Genomic DNA, 6,556 nt, shown 5'->3' with positions numbered 1-6,556 from the left:
TATCTATGATTTAATTTGTGAGAACTTCGGATTCATATTGATGAACATAAAGTATGTTGTTATGATTTGGTGAGTGTGAATTCCCAAACCTTAGTACCTTTATCCTTAGATTTACTTATTTTATTTAGTTTATGTTTATCCTTTAATTTTCAAAACTCAAAAAAATCAAAACCCTTTTGGAACTAGATTAGGATTTAATTAGTTTAGATATAAATTGCTCTTTCAAAAATACAATTCTCTGTGGGATCGACCTCGCACTTGCAATCCATTAAACTACAATCGATTCGGGCACTTGCGAGTTAAATAAATTTGCACATCAAGTTTTTGGGACACCAGCTCCTACCAACTATCCTCAAAAATTTTACCCACATAAACCATGTTCATTTTGTTTCAATCCTTATCATGAGGAAAACAATTGTCCAGATCTGCGAGCTGAGCTCGATGACCTATGGGACAAATTATACCAAATCAGAGCAGCTAGATCTAACTTTTCATATGAACAAATGAACACTAGTTTCTCTAGCCCGGGGTTTGATTCAAATTTCAATTGTTATAACCCAGACTGGAGCAACCAATATGATTTCTCAGGATCAGCTCAAGCTACAGGAAATTATGCTCACCAATTTGATGAATTGCACCATTCAGAATATCCACAGTTCGATCATCAAGCTCAACCTCCTATTTATCAGTCTACCACTCAAGAGCCACAGCCTGCACCACAGTTATCACTGGAAGACATGATGAAAACATTAATAGAAAAAGTCGACCAGTCCAACTCCCAAGCTATACAAGAGCTCAAGAATTCCAACTCCCAAGCTATACAAGAGCTAAAAGGTTTTACTAATCAAGCTGTACAGGAGCTGAGGAATTCCAACATGGCTAATGGCAGAGACATACAAGAACTTAAGCAGGCCATGTCCAAGATAGAAGGACAGATTAGTCATCTAGTTGCTGACTTCAATAGAATAGAGGAAGAAGAGCTTCAAAGTCAGCTGATGGCTGAAAGGTATTACATGATTGATGAGGATGATTCTGAAAATTCTTATCATGAGCATGCCCAAGTCACCATCACACTAGAGAGTGGGAAAATTGTGGATAACAAAGAGGAGGAAAAGAAAGAGGAGCAAGTTGAACACCCTGAGCAAGTTAAGCACCATGAGAACAGTGAGCCACCAACAGATCCTGATCTACCCAGTGACATGGAAGTGAGTACTGAAGCTCTGGCATGCATCACTGTCCCTCTTAAGACATATCAAGAGCCCAAAGCTTCATCGCCTGAATGTATCAAAGAGCCATCTTATGTCAAGATACTCAAAGACTTGTGCACACAAGCACACAAATCTAGGAACCACTTTCCTAAGAAGATCCTTCAAAGTAAGAGATTCTACAAAAGATGGCGAAATCTCCTTCCAGAGGGGTATGAAGTTTTGAAGAAGAAGGGGTGGAAGGGATTGGTTGGACATCCGCATGATCGGGGAAAGCGCTGTAAAGTTTTCTCCTCCAGTTTATTTTCTGCACTTCACTCCACAAATTTTTTCTTTCCTTTTTCATTATATTGCATTTCTATTTATTTGTTTTGTTTCTAACAGCAATTGATCTTTTAATGTTTTGTTTCGTTGAAAAAAACATTGCTGTTAGTTTTTGTTGACAGGTGTCTTGGTGTTTAAGTTTGGGCGACGCCCTAGCCTTTTTCATACCTTGAGATTTCTTTACTTCCGGTAATGTATTTCTATACTACACATTGAGGGCAATGTGTAATTCAAGTTTGGGGGTATGGAAAAACACTTTGTCTATTTATTTTTGTTCTTATTTGTTTATTTTTATTTATCATTTTGTGTTAAAAAATTTGAAAAAAAAGAAAAAGAAAAATTGTGCTATGTTGTTGTCAAGTTTGAGTTAAACTATAACTGTGATTTGCATTTCATTAGCTTGCTTAAAGGGTTGAACATCATCATTATGTCATTAGAAGTTTGAGTCCTTTGACTTATTTTTGGGTAAAAGAGATTTCACTTATTTTGAAATAAATTTTTATGAGCACATTAGCATGTTTTCTGTGAGGTATGATGTTTGAGCTTAAGCTTGTTCTCTTTGAGATTTGTTGGATGACCTATTGATGAATAACCATTGGCTTGCAAGATATATATAAAAAAATAAAAAAATAAAAAAATAAAATAAAAAAAGAGAAGGAAAAAGAAAATAAAGATCATGTTGAGTTTTTCACTGAGTAACCGGACCTCTTGCCTCGTTAAGCATTGAGTGTTCGCGTCAAAAGGTGTGAAGTTCAGTGTTAATTTATGATATGGCTAATCTGACTTCGTAGCCTTTTTGACTTAAGTTAATAAGCCCTTAGAGATGTTCTACATCTAGTGCCCTAAAGCCACCTGGCTTGGGAGTCATTGGCCTAACACTTGTTACATGAGTCAATTAGAAAGCTTAAGGGAGTTAGACATTGCAAAGCCTATTAAAAAAAAAAAAATGCATATCTTGCCGCGGTTGTTTCATTTGTTAGGGATTCTTTCAAATTTTATGGAACTTGTCTTGAGTTTAAGCAGAAAGCTTCATGATTGTATGCTAATTACACTTTACACTTTTTAGAACATATGAGGTCTCAATTATCCATTTATGAGTAATTTGATTTTGGATTTCCTTTTGACTGTTATGATGGTGTTTGTCTTTTTAAGTTTGCTCATGAATAAGAACCATGGTTTATGTGAAACTTCTTTCTTGTTAACAACATAGTGCACAATGTTTGTGGGTATCATTCCTGTTAAGCCCTCACGAGACTTCACTCGTCCACTAGGGATGCCTAGGGGTTTAAAAGGCTTGTTGCATATGCTAAATGCAATCGTCTCTCCCACGAAAGAGGATTTATGTTTCTTGCTTTCATTTTATTTTTCGTTTTGTTTTGCTAAGGGACTAGCAAAATGTAAGTTTGGGGGTGTTTGATAAGTGCCAAATATTGCATATTTAGACCCCTTTATTTACATTAGTTAATCCTTTAGCTGTGTCGTTATTTAATATTTTGTGTTAGTTTTGTGTTTTTAGTGTTTTGTAGGTCATTGAAGAAAAACTGCAGCTTTAAAGGGGAAAATGCGAAGTTTGGAAGAAAGCATACTTTGAGAAGACCTAGATTGTGTGGTTAAGTCTAACCAAATCCAAGAAAAGGTTAAATCAGATTAAAGTTCAGATTTTATAAGATTTCGGATCGGATTCAAATTCAGATTCTGCACACGTCTTAGTATTTTGACCATAACTCTCCGCTCAAATATCGGATTGAAGTTATTGAAACGGCATTGGAAAGCTAGCTCAAAATACTACAATTTGTTGTGAAATAGGATTTTCGTAATTCGTACAGTTACTATGTCAAAATCGCCTCACAATTAAAGGACATAAATCTGGACGAATCCTATTCCGATTTCAGACTTCTATTTTGACTGGGAGACAGACCTCCGAATTATCTAAGTTTACTTGGGCTTCTAGGACTTCCCTAAGCCTATAAATAGACTTCTTTGCATTCAAGAAAAGACACAATCCCAGAGAGCAAAATTCTTTTGTTTAGTTTTTCTTTAGGTTTAGGTTTAGGTTTAGATTTTATTTTTATGTGGAGCTAAATTCCCAACTAAGGTTGGGGATGAAGCCTCACCGATGAAGAACATCAATACTTTTATGTAAGTTTTTATTATTCTGATTTTATTGGGTTTTATATTTCAATTGTTTTACTTCTAATCAATTGTATGGAGTGATTCTTGGATATCTCTTGTGATTCAAGGATACATTTGATGATTTGAGATAATTTCATATGATTGATTGCTTGGCTTTTAACTCATAAAAATTGGATATCCTTTGTGATTTGTTCTACGGATACATCTGGTGTTTCAATTTAATTTGGATTCCTTTTGTGATTTGGTCAATGAATGGATACATGGGATGGTTTTGATTAATTCTTTGAAGTATAGTAAAACATATCTATGATTTAATTTGTGAGAACTTCGGATTAATATTGATGAACATAAAGTATGTTGTTATGATTTGGTGAGTGTGAATTCCCAAACCTTAGTACCTTTATCCTTAGATTTACTTATTTTATTTAGTTTATGTTTATCCTTTAATTTTCAAAACTCAAAAATCAAAACCCTTTTGGAACTAGATTAGGATTTAATTAGTTTAGATATAAATTGCTCTTTCAAAAATACAATTCTCTGTGGGATCGACCTCGCACTTACAATCCATTAAACTACAATCGATTCGTGCACTTGCGAGTTAAATAAATTTGCACAACAGTGTACTTTCAAAAAGTTTAATCGACAACTCCCTTTTGTTTTTGAGGGACAACCTGACGCAATAGCTGCTGAAAACTGGGTCTTACAAATAGGGAAGCTGATGGATGTGATGAACATCACCGAAGAATAGAGGGTCAAGTATGCTACCTACTACCTCACTGAGGGAGCTGAACGATGGTGGACCGCTCAGAAGGAACACCTGCAACAACGACTAGGTGTTGGAGCAACCATTCCCTGGATGGACTTCAAGGAGATGTTCTTGGAGCTATTCTTTCCTCAAACAACCCGACAGGCCAAGGCCCAGGAATTTACAGATTTGATTCAAGGATCAATGACGGTGATCAATATGCTGCCAAGTTCATTGAACTTTCTCAGTTCGTGCCTCACTTGGTGTCCACAGAAGAGCTCACAACAAGAAAGTTTGAATGAGGGTTACAGCCGCACATCATGAACCAAATCGTGGGAGTCAAGATTGGCAAACTAACAAACTTGATCAACAAGGCGGCAATAATTGAGCGGACACAGAAAATCAACTCGGAATACTTTAATCAAAAGAAGAGAATTGTACCACAAGGAAGCCGCTCGGGGGGACAATCATTCCATGCCAATAAAAGGAGACTTAACCAACCAGCAGAGTGGAGTTACACACCTTAGCAATTCCATAACCAAAGAGGGGGCAAGCAACGCCCATCCTACCAGAAGTGCAGTGCATACTTGGAATTGCCTCTACGGGCAATCAGGCTGCTTTAAGTGCGGGAAACTTGGACATATCGTGAGGGACTGTAGGACTCCTGCCAACAACCAAGCCAATCAGAACCACCCAGAGGGACAGAGAACCACGGCACCTGCTCGGGTGTATGCTTTGACACCAAGCGATGCAGCGGCGTCAAACGACGTAGTAACAGGTACTCTTCCTATTTTGTTTGGTATAGCTTCTGTTCTTTTTTATTCAGGAGCAACACACATGTTTGTGTCGTATTTCTTTGTTAAAGCATGCTGTCTGCAGTCTGAAGCCTTAGATGTAAATTTAGCAGTTGCTACACTGGTAGGGAGTACAATTTTATGCACCTCAATAGTTAAGGATTGTCCTATTTTAGTTGAAGGCCATGTCATGCCAAGGAATCACATTATCTTTGAGATGAACGGGTTTGATATTATTTTAGGCATGGATTGGCTATCCATGTCTCATGCTTGTGTGGACTGCTTCTACAAGGAGATCGTGTTTAGACCACCGGGAGCAGCAGAGTTCAAGATTCGGGGGAATCAGAATACCGACACATTCAAATTGATATATGCACTACAGGCGACCAAATTACTGAGAAGTGGGTGTTCAGGATACTTGGCTTGCGTGACATAAGAAAAATCGGGATGCAAGATTGAGGAAATACCTATAGTACGAGAATTTGTGGACGTTTTTCCAAATGAGCTGCCAGGGATACCGCTGGACAAGGAGACCGAATTCACCATTGACTTATTACCAGACACCGGACTCATATCCAAGGCTCTGTACAGAATGGCACCGCTGGAGCTCAAGGAACTCAATGATCAGTTACAAGAACTTCTGGACAAGGGTTTTATCCGCCCTAGTGTTTCTCCATGTGGAGCACCGGTCCTATTCGTGAAGGAAAAGGATGGGTCGATGAGACTATGTATCAACTATCGGGAACTGAATAAGGTGACAATTAAGAATAGATATCCATTACCGAGGATTGATGACCTCTTTGACCAGCTCCAAGGGTCACAGGTATTCTCTAAGATTGACCTTCGTTCCGGCTATCACCAACTCAAGATTCAAGAGAAGGATGTACAGAAGACGGCATTCCAAACAAGGTATGGGCATTATGAATTCTTAGTAATGCCTTTTGGGTTAACTAATGCTTCGGCAACTTTCATGGATATCATGAATCAAATTTTTCGAGAGCTTGTCGATCGGTGTGTGGTGATATTTATCGACGACATCTTAATCTACTCAAAGAGTCGGGTGGAGCATGAAGAGCATTTGCGGACGGTGTTGAGCGTCATGAGGAAACACTAACTTTACGCGAAATTCAAGAGATGCAAATTCTGGTTGGACAATGTGGCGTTCTTGGGGCACGTTGTTACCAAGGATGAAATTGCAGTAGACCCAGGGAAAGTGGAAGCGGTAGTCAATTGGGTGAGGCCGTCGAATGCCCATGAGGTGCGAAGTTTTCTGGGTCTTGCCGACTATTATAAGAGGTTCGTTGAAGGATTTTCTCGGTTGGCGGCACCATTGACCAGACTTACAAGGAAGAACG

The sequence above is a fragment of the Corylus avellana genome, chromosome ca11, assembly GCF_901000735.1.
Source record: "Corylus avellana chromosome ca11, CavTom2PMs-1.0".
Classification (NCBI taxonomy): Eukaryota; Viridiplantae; Streptophyta; class Magnoliopsida; order Fagales; family Betulaceae; genus Corylus; species Corylus avellana.
The sequence above is the reverse complement of the archived record's forward strand: the minus strand, read 5'-3'. Positions refer to the sequence as shown.